This window comes from Alexandromys fortis, unplaced genomic scaffold (genome assembly GCF_014885135.2).
Source record: "Alexandromys fortis isolate MF-2015 unplaced genomic scaffold, M_Fortis_MF-2015_v1.1 scaffold_198, whole genome shotgun sequence".
NCBI lineage: Eukaryota > Metazoa > Chordata > Mammalia > Rodentia > Cricetidae > Alexandromys > Alexandromys fortis.
The window spans coordinates 660903-678387 of NW_026068111.1; positions in this window are offsets into that span (position 1 = coordinate 660903).

Here is a 17485-nt window from a genome sequence, read left to right on the forward strand (position 1 = left end):
CTAGTGCATAGCCTCAAGTCTCTGGACCTGGGCTCAAGACTCCATCCTTGATACTAGAGCAAAATGTTCTGCTACTTGGGATGGAAAGAGAACTAACTTCTTTCTTCCTCTCCATTGACTTACCGGTGAGGCCCCTGGGTGAATCTGGAAGTGCCAGTTGCAGCTTCCAGTACTCAAGTAGGAAAGGACCAGTGATCTGCAGAGACCATCATCTTTATTCTGGTTGTTTTCAGGTGACCTGAGACCCTCATTTCTGAGATGTTTCACAAGCCCCGAGAGAGACAAAGGGCGAGCTACATTCCTACAGAACCCTTCTAGTGCTGAGAAATGGCCCTGGGTTAGGGGCTCCATGGGAACAGGTATCTGAACCAATGGTTGCTAACTTTGGCTGAGCAGCGAGGTAAGGGATGGTTCAACATCATGAGCATAGGAGAAAGGTTAGAAGCAAAAATTATACCACTCCAGCTTCTCAACACAGCAGCTTTGGTGACCACCCCAGCAGCGCTGTTTGATCAGAGCCCTCTCAACACAAGAACCATGGTTATATGTGTCTTCAACTGCATGGGCAACGAAAATGGGTTGATCCCAAAGCCAAATTACAGTGAATTCAGTTTCTTACGTGTTCGTGCTACATAGATCTTGGTTTCCACCAACACACTGCTGACTCTTTGGGTAGACTCTTGGTCTGGGATTGGCTTCAGCTTCATAGAAGTTCTGCTTGAATTTGAGTGCTGCAGGTCTGGGTCATCCCTAAGCTGGGAGCTACTGCTCTGGAGTACTATTTACCAGATGGCCCAAAGGAGGTCTTGGGTCTTTACTGGTGTGCCACCCCCAATCCTATCTTGCTGTGGGCACAGTCAGCTTCAGACTACAGAATGGTAGAGTGTGAATTCATTATGCGGTTTTTATTTTACCAGAATTATCTGACCACACCCTCTTCTTGCACCTGTGAAAAACCACCTGATGCAGGGGGGGAGTAAAGGCTTTGTTTTGGTTCGTGGGTTCAGAAGTTCAGTCCATCACTGCAGGGAGGGCATAGTGGAATTTGTGGTCATAAAAGTACCTGCTAGCATTTTCTCCATGGTGGTGGCCACAAAGCTGAAATCACAGCTGGAGCCAACCGCTGCACTGTGCCCTTTTGTAGAGGTTAGATAGAGTCCTCTGCAAAGAGGGATCTCCAGCTGAGGAAATGCACCCACCATCCTGGCCAGTGGTAAAGTCTACTGGACATTTTCTTGATAATGCTATGGGCCTGGATAGTGCCAGCCCTGGGCAGGTGGTCCTGTGTGCTATAAGAGACTAGACTGAGCAAGCCACAGGAAACAAGTCAGAGAGCTGAATGACTCGAAGGTCTCTGCTTCAATGCCTACCTCTAGGTTCTTGCCTAAGTTTCTGCTCTGACTTCCCTCAAGAATGGACCATGATGTGGAATGGTAAACTGAAATAAATTCTTTTCTCCCTAAGTTGCTTTTGGTCTTTGGTGCTTTATCCCTGCAGTAGAAACCCTAACTATGACCTACTCTTTAATGACCTGCTTCTGGAAACCAAACTCCCATTCCTAACATCTCCACAGACCCGCCTTGCCCCCATGGCAGTAGATTCTAGAGACTGAGCCTTGAAAATGTGAGGCTGGTGGGGGTGTTCTAAATTCAAAACATAATGCCTACTCTTACCGCTCACCTGTGTTAAGAAATATGAGCAAAAGCACAGCAACTCTTGATGCCCCAGAATGCTGCATCGGTCCAGTACTTCCATGTGTGGTCCAGGGTCAGTCTTCTCATCTGCCCGTTGTGTCAATGTCCTCTGGATAGGATGCATGGACCAATGATCTTCATTCCTTTCCTCCCTCCTCCCTCCCTCCTTCCTCTCCCTCTCTCATTCCTCCCTCCCTACTCTTGCTTCTCCTCCTCCTTCCTCTCTCTCTGTCTGTTTGTCTGTCTACTCTATCTCTGTCTGCTTCATGTATGTCTGTCTGTCTGTCTCCCACTCTCCCAGAGCTCTTCTCTTTTGAAAGACAAAGTGACCCAGATTCCCCCTCCTCCATCTTTGGTGACAAGAATGGTTATATTAAATGATGCAACTTCATCCAGCATCAAGAGCATGGTCTTTTGGTGTGATGAATGTTCACCAGCTAAGGGCTGGAGGTGTGGACGGTCATCTCAGATCCAGCCATGGGGGCAGGTCATTCTTCATCGTTGTTCCTAGCAACCAAATAGCTTCTTGTCAATATCAGGTATTGTATGCTCCAGCCTACAATAGACACAGGCCCAGTGCAGAGTCCTGCCCTGAACGACTGCCGACAGTAACAACATCTCAACTCTGTGGCCCTTCAGATGAGGCTCCCGGGCACATCGCTGACTTTGCCCTTGACCTTGAGCGAGGCAGCCCCGGTGTCAATGGAACTGTGAGGCCACACTCTCAACTCACTACTTCTGTCAGAGCAACTTGCAAAAGTCCCGGGAATATTTACAGTTGGTCTTTAAGCAGCGGTGGATCCGAATAAAAGAGCAATATCTCACATCATTAGCCCATAAATATGCAATTTAGTTTTATTTGTCAAATAAAATAACCCGAGATTGAACTGCCTAGTTGAAAGACACAGACATACATACACCCGTCTCCGGTCTCCTTGCCCTTCGTCATACATGAAGACGGCTCTTTTTCCAAGTGTGTCTCTTCTCTTCCCCCTAGGTTCCCTGGGAAGAACCGTTCGGGCAGATCTCTCTCCTCTCCATCTTGTGAGATGCAAACGAAATGCTTACACAGAGACTGATATCAGTGGGGAGGCAGGGATGGTGGTGGCGGCAGTTGGAATCCTCCATCTGGATTCCCTTATCTAGAAACCTCGTTAGTTTGCATCCCTTTTATGAGAGGCCTGGTGTATGTATGGGGCTGGAAGTCAGGTGCTCATGGGAGAGTCCTTCAGAAACTGTGAGGACGGAGGCAGGGATCTCTGGAGCCCCTCAGCCCACATTTCACGTTCTCAGGCATAGTTCAGTTGTGTGTTTAGACTAGCAGAGGTCCTGGCTTGTGAGCAGGAGGACAGGGACATACCTGGCTTAGGGTTCAGGGCCTCTGAGTGTGGGGTTCTGGGCCTGCTTCGTGTGTCCTGCTCCCACCTGACTTTGGGTAGGAGAGGCTGGGGATGTAGTTGTGGCTCTTGCGAGCTTGAGCGGCCGCCTGTTCACAGGTCGATGTTAGTGGATTGTACAGGATGAACTAGGTGACTGCATGGGCTTTGTGGGTGACATGGCTTACCTTCCTGGGATGCCACCTGCCCTTCACGACTCTCTCAAGAGGAGCCTTGAACTTCCTCTGACTTGGATCAGTCTCAGACAGAGCAGAACAAACTCCAGTGTGGACCTCAGGGGTTTAGGGCACTGTCTAGAACAGAGTCATGAAAGACAGCATACCCTATCGGTGCAGCCTCACCTCAAGCTGGACCTGACATGGAACTTTATCTCAGATGTCAGCTCTGGAAACAAGACCTTGACTTACAAAGTGCTGTTCCCGTGTAAGGCGTGGCAGCTGGGCTCTGTCAGAGCGACTGACACATGGCAGAGAATCCAGGATGTCTTAGGCAAACTTGGGGGCCCATTCATGCCCATCCTACCCCCCAAATTCAAGACTTTCAACCGAAGCACCGGAGACGATTTTGTTTGCACTTTTTGTAGTTATGGCCTTTGCTTTCCTTGTTTTCTCATGGTGACAAGGAGAGAATTGTCACAGACTTTAGACAAACGAAGAGAACCAAGATTCACTGATTTTAAGATACTTTTTTTATTTTTTGAGATTATAATTGTTATTTCCCCTTCCCTTTCCTCCCCCTATACACTTCCATGTCCTCCCTTGCCATCTTTCGAATTCATGGCTTCTTTTTCTATAATTGTTCACACACACACACACACACACACACACACACACACACACACACCCCACACCCCTAAATACATAAAACAGCTTGTTCAGTCTGAATAACATTACTTGTGTGTGTCTTCAGGGCTGACAAGGGCTCAGGGATCATTGTGGAAGAGGGGGCAGAAAGGTTTTCAGAGCCATAGGAGCAGGGGTTTGATGTGAGATTGTGTCCCCTAGGAACGTCAGAAGCTGCACACATGAAGTGTCACTGATATATATAAGGACAGCTAGCAGACATGCTAGTGTGGAATGGGAAAAGTCTAAGCGACCTCAACTCTAGTCAAAGGGCTACAGGTAACTAAGGAATGCCAGTGTGAGGAGGGCCTTCCCCAGGGAGCGCAAACTGACATTCCCTTAATGAAGAGTCCAAATGCATAACTAAGTCACAGTGTTCAGTTAGTGTGGCCTTGTCATGTGTCACCCTGCAAGATACTTAGGAAAATAGATGCAATATATAATTTGTTCATATTTACATTATTTGTATAGATTGTATAAAGTAAAACAATTAAGTGTCCTAAAATATGCATGTCTCTCTATACATTTCGGTCTTATTATTTATTTAAAGATGTACTATCCTGTATTTCTTAGCCTTGTTTCCTAGCTTGGAGTGCTGGCATGACAGGCGTGTGTCACCGCCCCTTGCTTATAGATGCTCTTCTGCACTGTGTTTTGGGAAGGATGTTGCTAAAGTTCTGAAATTCTAAGCCGTTACATTTACCTATGGCGAAGCTGGCACTGCACTTTGCTCCTGAGGTATTAGCTTCTTCTTCTTCTTCTTCTTTTTTTTTTTTTTTTTAAAGATTTATTTATTTATTATGTATACAGTAGTATCAGTATTCTGTTAGCATGTGTGCCTACAGGCCAGAAGAGGGCACCAGATCTCCTTACGGATGGTTGTAAGCCACCATGTGGTCGCTGGGAATTGAACTCAGGACCTATGGAAGAACAGCCAGTGCTCTTAACCACTGAGCCATTTTTCCAGCCCCCCAGGTATTAGCTTCTTTAAGCAGCTGTTTCCCTGTACGATATTGCTTTCATTGCACAAATTATAGGTGTGGCTTGATGATTCAATTTCATGTCTGTGTTATATCCTGAGCAGATCAGGGTAGGGTAGCTAACATTTCTGTCTCCTTAAACACATTTATTTGAGACAGAGTCTCATGAGGTTTAGCCCAGGCTGGATTTGAACTTGTGATTCATTTGTCTCAGCCTCCCAAGTGCTGAGATTTCAGGCGAGGACCACGATGCCTGCCTCAAACATTTCTTTAAAAGTTCTTTTACTCTTTTTTTTTTTTTTTTGGCATGTGTACGTGCATGTTGTACACATGCTGTGTGTGATTGCATAGGGGGCAGGGGTTGGCATCGGGCATCTTTCTCAATGGCTCTATAAACCTCGGATTTGCCAGTTATGTTGATCCGTAAATTCCCACATTCTTCTGACTGTTGGGAGCAGGCAGTGTTGTAGGAATCCAGCAGAGTCACTGTACCATGCCCGGTAAGCTTTAACTTGGGTTCAAGAGATCCGAACTTGGATCCTTACATTTATTGACAAGTGCTCTATCTACCGTGTTATCTCCGAAGCTCTTTTAAACAGCTTTCAATTAAGGCCCTCACGGTGCAAACCAAGAGAACAGAGGTCCTGGAGAGAGAACTCTGTCTCCTTAGTGATCCACAAGGGACACAGGGATTCAGATCATTCTCCAAAGTGGAAAACGAAACACAAATCCCGCTTTCCTGAGATGGGAACCATGCCCAGGCTCCTGAGATGCAGAGCAACACTAAGCGTCAACTCTGACCCGAGTGGTTGGTTTGAGTCGGGGAAGTTTGGCATGGCCTGCCTTGAAATTTGATGAATGCAGAATGATCACGACATGATTTGTGGGGACGGCGTCTGCGGCCTGGGAGGGGCTGGCTTTCTATTGCATATCTTCCGCGAAATCTTACCCTTTCCGTGTCCTTGGGAGTTTCATCTTTTTAAGTGATGGTCATTTTCTTGGTGCCAAGACACTGTTTTTGTGCTAGTGCTCTTGTCAGAAATTGTGACATAACACAGAACCTTGCCGTGAACAAAAAGGAATGTGTCTTGTTAGAGGAGCAGGCAGGATACACAACCCAGGCCAACCGCTTTTATTGCCTCTGCATGGGAGAGGAAAATATCAACGGTTGACGATGTTGTAATCTTGAGGACACAGAAATTCACCAGCAAGAGGCCTTTCTGATGACCCATGGCTCTGACCTACAGATGTAGACCCCAGGGAGCGAGCTTGAACTTTGGGGTGACATTCAGGTGGCAGGTGCATTGAATAGCCCACAGCCCTTTTCTCAACCAAGGGGAAAGTGCCAGCCATAGGATTTAGAGTCTAGAGTCTTTGGGGCGTAGACACACATGCAGGGTGGTCCCATTCACAGAAGCCCCTATCTGTTGTTCTTTTTCTTGAGGTGGGGGTCTGGGTAGTACAGGCTATCCCTGGATTCTCTACATAGCCTAGGCTGTCCTTGAACTCTCAGCGATCATCTTGCGTCAGGCCCCCACGTGCTGGGAGCACGGGAGTGTATCACACCACTCAGCAACAGAAGTCACTTTTAAGCAATCGATACCTTTGTGCTCTTTCCTCTGGTCTCAAGTTAACCTTCTACACACCGGGCATTCAAAGAGCGGGGGCCATTTGTGTGTGTTGGACAAGCTGACCGCGCTAAGATGACCAGGGTTGCCATCATTCTCCTTCAAATGCTTGGTTTGAGCTGAGCTGCAACCCAGTGGGTTTGCCTGTCACGAAAATGGCTAAATGAGAGTTCCAAGAAATGTGTTTGAAAAGACAGTTGCTGACAAGAAATGCGAGCGTAGTGAAAGGCTTCTAGTACAAAACTCCTCTGCCCTGGGGTGCAGTGATGGCTCACACGTGAAGAGTGTGGACTCGTCTTGAAGAGGACGTGAATTTGGTTCCCATTACAACTGCCTCAAGATCCAGCTCCGGGGACACGATGCCTTCTTTGAGTCTCTGAAATCACCTACATTCACATACATATACCCATATATAGACACACATAAATGGAACCTTAAAAAAAATAGCCTGAACTCTCCTCTCTTGGTCTTGCCTTCTAAAGTCTCTTTGGGAGACAAAGGGCTCCCAAAAAGCCCTTTGTGGGTGTGGAGACAAGGGGCTTTCACTAGCCTTCTTCACTCAAAGATCTCAGCTCTGGTCTGGTGTGCACAGACAGAGTAGAAGGGTGGATGCCCCAAAGGAGGGAGGAGAAGAACCTTGGAAGATGAGCTGAAGATGTTTCTAAAACATCCTAAATGTCTTACTGCTTGAAGCAAGAGTAAGAGCCATGACTCTTTCAAGGTCTTGGATTCCTTTCTTTTTGAGCATTCGTGAACAGCCTTGCAGATGGTTCCTGCAGAACCTGAGGGAGACTGACTGAGCGGCTTTACAGAAAGCCTGCCTAGGATGCCCTTGAGTCCTCTTCTGAGGTGAAGTTTCAGGTCCTGAATGGAAAGCAAAGCTGAGTCAGAGGTGTGTCGGTCCTGTCATGTGTCACCATGCCCCTCAAAATAAGTGACTAGTGTGTCGGCCATTTAGGAAAGACACCAATTAAAACCCGGGGAAAATGCCTCATCCTCTTTGCAGAGCCTCCGTGCTCTTTACGGACATCTGGTGACCTGAAGTGTGTCCAGGATGACCACGCAGGTAACTAACTTCTCCTTTTGAGGGCAGCCTCTCTGGTGCACTGAGAACTCTTTAAAAGAATTCTCTGTTTGCGTCTTCAGCCAATCACTGCCAAGCTTGCCAACAAAAGATATTCAAGAGATGATGATAGGTTTTTGGGTTCATATGTAAGCGACTCCCCTCCCTTATACTGCCACGATACATTGGTGGGCTAGGGGACGTTCTGATAGTTGAGATTTCATTAGAATACCAGCAGTCTGTTATTATGGTCTCTGGGACAGCTTCTTATGTTCATTGCACAGTGATACATGCCTTAATTCAAAATTTTAATTTAATGACCACTAGCTTTGGGAAGCCCCCTCTTCAAGCCATATACCGGGCACATCATCACAGGACATACAGTCCTATAGCATGACCGCCACAGGATGAAGACCGGGAGGAAGGGTTTGTGTGAAACACCGCGTGCCTTTACTCTGGGACCTTGGGGGAGCAGGATGTGAAAGAGGACGTGGAGGCAGCAGGAGGAAATGGCCCAAGGCTGGGGCAGCTGGTGTCCATGGCAGGAGGGACACTTCGGTTTGGAATAACAGTGACACAACACAGAGGGAGGCCAAGCGTAAAGAAGAGCGATGATGGGAAAATCTTGTGTGATGTCTGTATTTCAGGGTCTCAGCCCCAGCCTCCCGTGACAGCGACAGCCATGGCTGTGGAGTTCTGTGCGTTAGTCAGTTGAATATGTGGCGAAGGGAACCACAAGACAGATTATTCCTGGAAAGATTTGATAAGCTTAGATGATGAAGGAGATATTGGTCCTACAACCAAACAAGTGGATAGAGTAGAGTCCGCCTTGGGGGCGGGGTGCTCCATGCATCTACTTTTGACACCCAAGTGCTTGGAATTAGGACAGTGTAGTTCCCAAAGGTGTATGACGTGAGCTGCGTGCGGAGGGCGAGGAAGGAAGGAAAGAGCAAGGGAATGTGCCTTGGATTGACTATGGCACAAGCCACACCCTGCATTTGTGAGTCTACTTCTGTGTAACAGATGACGTCACCATGGGTACAGGACATCTGGAGCCTCGCGGGAGTATCAACCAGCATCACATTTTCAGTTGACATTTTGTAGATTAGAGTTGGGGAACAAAATAACCGAAGCCAAAGCATCAAATGTAATATCAAAATAATAATAATAATAATATGTCGCCATGGAAATGCCTGGCTGTAGTTGGTTTTCTAAAGCATCACAGCAGAGATTCACACCATCAACAGCATGGTGTCATCTCAATTGTTCATTTCTTTCTTTCTTTTTTTTTTTTATTTCAGAGACTGGGGTGAAAAAAAAACCCTGATGAACTAACTGCTTATCCCCTGGATAATACAAATGCACCTGTAAATAAATATATCACTGTCTACACAGAATGCATATTTATGCAGAATCTATACTCGGGGTGATTCTTCGGTTATCAAGGAGTGTTCCTGTAAGCCGTAGGAAGCACACTGCTTTCTCCGTCCTGGGGCTTGGGTGAAGTTTGACTATCTTCGAATCGAAAGGTGAGGCTAATTAAGGGGCGTACATTGGGGATCTGGGGAAGATGCTTCTCGGGGAAGGTAATTATATCTTCATTGACTCTCCCATGGTCCTCCCACCCTCTGCGGTGGGGGCTCTCTGAGTCTCTGGGTGACATCTCCTTTCGGGATGATCTGCTCGCCAGCTCACAATGCCCCCTCTCCACGGATGCATTTTTTTTCTTTCTAATCAGTTCACATGATCGAGCTTTCTCAAAGTGATGGTTTTCTTAATTCCTTTCCGCCTGTAGGGTGTGAGGCTTAGAGGGGCTCTCGTCAAAACTTTGGAGGGCTCTGTCAGTTTGAAAAGAACATGACCTTTAAATTGTATCAGTATGTTTGCTGGTGCATAAGGCACGGGAGAAGGTTCATCCTGATGGAAAACCACGGTGAGACGGAGAAGGCACTCAGAGGGAACCAGCCCGGAAGGTCATTTGTTTATACATAATTTGCTAAGTGAGAATAAGGACCATTTACCTACCAAGCAGGAAAACCTTGAGTGTTCATGGGTGAGGTGTTAGCCTATCTCCTGAACCCCAGATCTTGCATACTGTTCCTAGCCTAGGTGAGCCAATCCACTCCAGTTATGGACATAGAATGGCAGACATTGAACTCCAGAGCTGAACCGTCAACTCCTTCAAAGCAATGAGGGATAAACAGCGAAGCAGGGTGTTCATTAAAAACCATTTTTAGCAGGTCAAAGTGGTGCTTACATGGTATGTCCTGTATTTGGGAAGTCGAGGCCAAGGGTTCAAGGACAGCCTCCTCAGCAGTAGAGTACTTGCTGTGCACAAGGCCCTATAAACCCAGGAGTTCCATGTGTTTCACAGCCATTTTTATTGGTATTATATGTTATTTGTACTCTTTTGTGTGTGTGTGTGTGTGTGTGTGTGTGTGTTTTATGTGACTTTGAATTTAGGAACAAAATAAATTCAGACCTTTGTGTTAGGGTTTGAAGCAACTCCCTTTTGTTCTGGATAAACATACGTTGATTTATTTTCATATTTATGAATAAGGCCAGGGCTGGGGAGCTGCTGTATTAGAAAGCAGTTGCTTGTAAAGGGCTAGAGTTCAGATCCCCAGATGCCTGTGATGGTGAGCGAGCTAGCTCTGGAGCTCATGCCGGTAAGTCAGCTCTTGTGGCAAGATAGGGGGTGGAGAGAAAAGTTATCAGAAACTCACAGGCAGCTAACCTGATGTACACGGCTACGAACCAAAGAGACTCTGTCTCCAAAGGAGGTAAGGGCAGACACGAGTCCACACACACACACACTTACACAACACACGCACACACGTGGACACACACACTTGCACACATGCGTGCACATACACTTTCACACACATGTGCGCACACTCTTGCACACATGCGTGCACCGTACACATGGCTAATGAGCCTAATAGACATTCGTTAGTCAAGGAGGTGAGCAAACGCAGCCATTTCGTTTTGATCAGACCCGTGCCCGTTTTCTTCTTACCACATCCGGACTTAATTTTCAGCATCAACGAGGTGGCCTACCATATTGTCTCTATCTACTGAGGGCTGAGAAAAATGACCGATGCTGAGGAGGGGACAAGTTACCCGTGTCTGTAGCAGTTTCTCGGCCACCATCGTCATTGGCTTGCCTGTCACACCTAGTTCTTCAGTAGAGGATTGTGTTATTTCCGGAAATTAATATTTCTAGAAGGCTAAAGGAAGCTTTTTTTTTCATCAGAAAGATGCAATAAAGACCCCAATTCACAGCTGCCTCTCTAGACAAACGTTTTGCGACTCAGCAGCATGTTCGGTCTTTGGCCCCGGAGAGAGCAGTGTGTGAGTCCCTGTTTATCCTCATGTCTTGAAGCATAACCATTTGTAGAGGCAGGCGAAGCCCCTGTGCCAGCAACAGGGCTTCAAAGTATTGACCGAGTCTGGGTTCCTAACGCAAAATGCAGAATAGGAATTGAAACATACTTGATGGAATTAAAACATTAGTATTGGCTTTCAGCTCCCTTAATAAACACCTCGCATCTCAGGAACAGAAGGCAGCAAGCCTAGGGCAGGCAGCCGGCCAGGTGGAAAAGGTACCTGGGCCTGGGCCTTGCTGCATGTCTTAAGGATAGACTCACCCCCCTGCCCCCCCGCCCCGGGTCCCCAGAATTGTCCTGTCTCTAACTTCAACAAACACTTTTGATTTATTTTAAATAGGATGCTTTGGTTTTAGTGTGGGAATGGGAAGACACTGTGGCACCTTAGATAAATGATATCACCCCCATCACCATGTTGAGCCACATTCAGGGAATCTTTAGGAGAAGATCCAGTACAAAAGCAAATGCTGACTTCACGCTGTTAAGCATTCCAATAGGCTGGGCACTCACTATGATGCTCACGGCAGTGTGGGGTTCTGGGTCTATTATTTGCAGGGACATCTGCTGAACACATAAAGGTCAGACTCTCAGAGCTTAGACCACAGACCCGTGAACAAGGTCAGTCCTAACAGAGAAGCCAGGATTCCATGTATCTGGTTCCTTCTCATCGCCCCAGTGTCCATGTGGAGTTTCAGACTTGAGAAGCAGAGGGAAATGTCCTTCTGTGCCCAAAGTCACGCAGGTTCAAGGCTCAGTTCTTCAGGGTCTGGGGAAATGGGTTTGCTGCTGTGCCGGTGGTCACCAAGAGGTAGGAGCATCCTTAGGGCAGAGGTGCACACGGGCAGCCAAGGGCTGCATTTGGGTCCCAAGCATCTGCATTCACTTGCTCGGTGATAGTCTGGCTACTGCAGGTGAAACAAAGAGCAGCGGGCAGTATCCTGCGGCTCCTCAGCACACAGGAGCGTATCTTCTCACCCTTGCCTCAGGACTGGGGGTCAGCACCACCAGGTCTTGTTTGTACTCACTTTGGTCCCAAAGAATCTTCCGTGCTAGGAAGCGCCGGTGGACAAGGTCAGGGAAAGAGGGAACCTGCATCTAACTCAAGGGCACACACACAAGCACGCATGCACGCAGGCACGCCCTCTGCCAGCATCAGGCGTTGACTGACAGCCCTCTACTTGGCCATTCACAAGTCTCAGGCTGGTCTGCAGGCGGCCACATTGGGCATCTGTGACTGAACCGCACAGAACCCACCATGTTGGCGCTCTGTCAAGTCAGAAGTCTTTGCTCACCTTTGGTTAGGGTTTCTCTCTGAGGATCCCAGGGCAACTTGCCTAGTTTTGTTTTTGTCTGGGATCAACAAGATCTGCTTGACCTCTGAGTCCCATTCATTCCAGGCTGGGGACTTCAAGTATCCTGAGTTGCATCTGGTGCCCCAGCTGTCTCCCTGAGCTCTGCTCGGGAATATCTCTGCCAGCCTCCGTGTGTGTGTGTGTGTGTGTGTGTGTGTGTGTGTGTGTGTGTGTGCAGGGGCAGGAGGCCCTTCCTCCTCAGCCTGTGCAGTCACCACTGCTCTATGCTGACCAGCTTTGAACAATTCCTGGCAGCTTCCCTGAGGGACAGCTTCCCTGGCTGATGCCCATAGCCGGCCTAGCCAACTTTGGCTAGAGGGAGAGCAGCCTGGCCTCTGGAGATGTGGTCCTGAGGTCTTAGAGCCTGCCGAGCCTTGGGCCCCGCAGGAGAGGTAAATCTGTGACTCTCCAGACACATTTTGAGCGAACTGGTCTCAGCTTTCACCAAATGCTAATGTCGATATTGTTTACGTCTGGTCGCATTGTTTTTCACTTTAAAATTACAGCTTTAGTGCATTAAGCTAATTTCCTAATACTGTATTAACTTAATATTCCGTAAATCACACATGTCGGATTGCATTGTAACGGATACATAGGAAACTGAATTTACTACTCCGTCCTTCCAAGCACATGGATTCATAATTCGCCCCAGCGAGCCCTGAGCCTCCATATAGGGTTAAGGAATTACACATTCTGATGCCAGGCACAGATCATGCCGAGGACGCACGTTCGGCAATTGTTCTCCATACAAATTGAAACAATATATTTCCAGCGATTTCCTAGTTGTAATTACTAGCAAAAATCGTAATACCGTGAACATATTTTAAACACCTGCACTTTTGGTCTGATTCATATTTTTTTTTATAAAGCTGTTTCCATTTGAATAAAGTTAGAAAGCTCACCCCACCAGTGGTAGCAATCATGGGGCATTTTTTTTCCTGGGAAAAAAAAAGGTAACTTTTGATTTGGAAGGGAGAGGTAAAGAGAGAAACTGGTGGTAGAGCCCATCTTGCTCGGGGGGGCCCCCTCTCTCCTCTACCCCCAACTCCCACTTCCTTGGCCAAAGAGACGTAACTGCAGCTGCTGTACTGGTGTGCAATTTTACACACTCCCGGCTCTCCTGCGAGGGTGCACGAGTCCGTGCTCTTGCCTGTATTTGTGGGACCTGGGAACAAAGGGGTGCTCTCCATGGGGAAAATGGTGGTGTGCTGGGGGGCAATTGAGGAGCCTCTGTAGGTTTTTAAGCACACACTGTCTAATCGGGCTCTGACAAGTCCATTGTAAATCAAAGGTCTGGTAAGTGGGCATGCCAGAAATGTTTGATCTCCTTCCAAGCCTTGAAACAACTTGCTTATTTTTTTCTGCAGTTTGGCTCCTCACTAAAATAAAACATTGCGAGATGAATGTTCTGACGGGTCATTGTGTGTCAAGCTGTCACTCTGTAATGGTTACATATTTCAGCTGGATTGAGGTGGTGCCGGCTGGGGGAGATCTGGGAGAAAGAGAGGGAGAGAGGGAGGGTAAGGACGGAGACAAAGAGTATCAGGATTTCTGCTTTCTCCTTGTGGCTGATCTTCATTTAAACCAAACACTTGTCATGTTCAGAGGAAGTTTTATAAATTTTTAATGATATTGGGTACAACTGGTGCTTTGAAATTTGCTGTACTTTAATTTTTTCTTCGTTAGCAAAGGTTCACTAATGCATTGAAGTGCTAAGAGCGTATCCTAAGGATGCCACAATAATTGTGCTGTTAATAATATCGCGCCACTAGTAATGTTCTCCTGGTAATCAAGGCAGGAGATTTTTTTTTAATATATTCAGTTATTACACTGCATCTCGTACAAATCATGTCAATTACAATTGCCAGCCTGTGACAGTTAAAATAATTGTATACGTTTTCTAGAATTTTCCATTGGCTTGGCTAATCAAGCTAAAAAAAAAAATCAACACATTATTTGCATTAATTTTGTTTCTCGTCTCTTCCCACTCCTAAATCATTTGTCCATCGACTTCAAAAGGCAGAACAGTAAGTATTTTAATAATAAATATACAAACACATTCACACCAACCTAATTTAAGAATACTCTTCTATAAGAGGAGCCAGGCGCAGTTAGCTGGCGGGAGTGTTTTGTGTGACTGGGCTTAGGACATTAACTACAGTGCTTGCATGCTGGTGTCTTGTTACACTGTATACACTTGGGATGAGAGCCGCTGCTAGGTGTAGAGAGATCTAGCGAGAGCATTCGTTTTCTTGTTTTCTGGGTTTTGCATTCAGTCCTTAGTTCTGTCTAGGTCAGGGCTTTTTCATGATTTTTAATCGGTCTCTTTCAGCTTCCCCCCAAATAGCTCCACGTTCCTCTGCACCAGGAAATGATGTATGCGATACCTGGAAGAAAGGCGGCACCGCAAACTTGCAGCTAAGATGCTCGCCTTCCACCTCTGTGAGTGCTGCACCCTGACCAGCACTGGAGCTTTATTTGTGACTAAAATAGCTAACTGCTCCTGAAAGTCCTGAGCATGTAAAACCGGCTGCTCTGGGAATCCCCAGGCGGTGTCTCAGCAAATTTCCCCAAAGCCTGGATCCTCTCTCCCTCACCCAACTCTCCTGCTTGTCACAGCCCACAACAGGCAGGGGATTGGGTTAGAGGGGGACAGATGGTGTGAATGTGGACCCTGGGGGGTGCCCCCGGAGAAGGCCAGGTGATGCTAGAAGTCTCTCTGGGGATCTAATAGTGTCTGGCTGCCATAGCACACGGGGAGGGGCGGGGGTCAGGATGCCTCATCGGCAGACCTGAAGGGCCTGGTTTAACTGTGAACAAAAGAGGCTTTCAAAGCAAGCAGGGCTATTGCAAGCAGGCAAGGAGCAGGGGTGCCTATGAAACAAGCATTCACATAGGACTCAGAAATGACAGGTAGGCAGAATAGGATTATTTGAGGAATAATCAGGCAGTTTCATGGTATAATAAATAAACAAACTTATCTCTCGGCACATCTGTACCTATTCCATCCTCCACCCCTTGGTATTCTGCACCCTCTGTAAGTCATGCGGTGTCAACATTTTGGCATGAAAATGAGTGACCACAGGGGTTAAAGGGGGTCAGGGCAACAAAATCTCTCTCTCTCTCTCTCTCTCTCTCTCTCTCTCTCTCTCTCTCTCTCTCTCTCTCTCTCTCTCTCTCTCTCTCTCTCTCTCTCTCTCTCTCTCTCTCTCTCTCTCTCTCTCCTCTCTCTCTCTCTCTCTCTCTCTCTCTCTCTCTCTCTCATCATAGTCTCTTAAACATGGCTTGAACAAATCATCTCTCAAAACATGGAATTTATTTCTCAACTTTGCCTGAAGGTACGAAGCAAGAACAGATTTTTTTCCCCCTTCTCTCGCTGGTCCGTGGAGTCTTGACCATGCAGAATGGATGGCTTTAGAACTGTACACGGACAGGAAAATCAATGCGTCATACAGGGAGGCTTCAGGGGTTAGGTTCCCATGTCCATGTCAACAAGGCTATTGGCTTTTTTTTTAACGGCCCCAAAGTTATCACTTCCCGACTGCTACAGTGGCCACCCTGACTGGTGTGGTCAAAACCACAACAAAAGAATTCCCTTTGCCCACCACTCGGTGGCAGGGATCTAATTACCACTCAGAGAATTTTTGTCCAAGGAGGACCATCTAAAACAAACAGGCAGGCCCCTGACTGCAGCCATTCTTAGAGAGGGGAACAACTGCTCAGCATGTTCGAGAGGGGACCTGGGGGCCTCCAGGGGACTGGGCTACCACATCTGTAGCAAGCCTCAGCTTTCCAGAAAGTTTCTGCTACTTCTCCAAGCTCTGGAGAGGCAGCTGCTTCCAAAGAGGAAAGCTTGAAAGTTTTGGGGGGCAGTGGGGAGTGGGGCGGGGCATGTTAGTTAGTTAGCATCCTGCGAGGGGATGGTTGGGACTATGGGCAACATCCGTCTGGCGCTCTCCCTCAGCTCTGTTAAGGAGACATCAAAATTTGTCAGTAGAATTACGTGCATTAGGTAAACTAGTGCAAATTCCAGTGTCTCTTACTGCAGTTCCATTAAAAACTACAACATCCAGGCTTGAGTGCTGGGCTAAATCTTTGTTTTACTGAGTTGGAGGGCCTTCCCCGCCACCTCCCCCACCCCCCGGACTCTCAGAACCCCAAGAGTAGTTCAGAGACAGCCCAGGATTCTCACTAGAATGGCTCAGCTTACCTCCTCATGGGAATCCACACCCTCTCCTAGATGCCCAGTCAGGGTGACCCTTTGATCTGGTTTTCCTCATGACCCCCCCTTCTCCCCCCNCCCCCCCCCCCCCCCCCCCGCCGTTTCCCTGGGCCGTCCTGTCGGCTGTGACACAGTGCTAACACCCTGGTGCTGGAGGCCACAGTGAGCATTGCTCACTCGCAGCAGGCGGATGAAAAGGCAGTGCAGATGTAATTTGTTTTCAATGGCTGTTTCAAAAGAATAATTGTGGTGACATTGTGGGATCAATATTATAGATTTTTGTTTTCAAGTACACTGTATGTGTGGTGCTAAGGGGAGGCAGGAAATACAGCATTGCAGCCTGAATACAATAAAAATGGATTGAGGTCTGCGGGTATTTGTCGGCTGCTAGCCATCACAGGCTTGGAGCATCATTGGTAGGATTACTGCGTTTGTCCTTTGGAGTAGTGTTTCATGGGGGGAATGTGCGTATTTCCTGTTCTTTTTATCCCTGGCTTCCCGGGGAGGAGAACCTGTTTCCTAAATCTGGATAAAGTAATTGGAGAAGAGAGTCCCTAGCTTGGATGTGGTTTGCTTGCTAACAAGTGGAAGTGGCCAGGGGAGGTACAGCATCTGTGCTGGACCAAAGATGCAAGCCCTGCCACAGGAGCTGGGCATTTTCATGGAAACCCAGACTTTCTAATTCAGGATGGTTTCCACAGGCTTTTATTTCTCTTACTCTCCACATGGGGATTTGCTTTGATATTTTGAGATAGAGTCTCCCTACACAGTTTCCATCATGTGACATCACACTCACAATCCCCCTGCCTCAGCCTCCTGCGTTCTGGGATGACAGGTGTGCCACCAAGGCCTTTGCAAAGACAGCTTCTCTGTCCCTGTCCATGTGTATGCGTTTCAGAGGAGATGGACACAGACCTC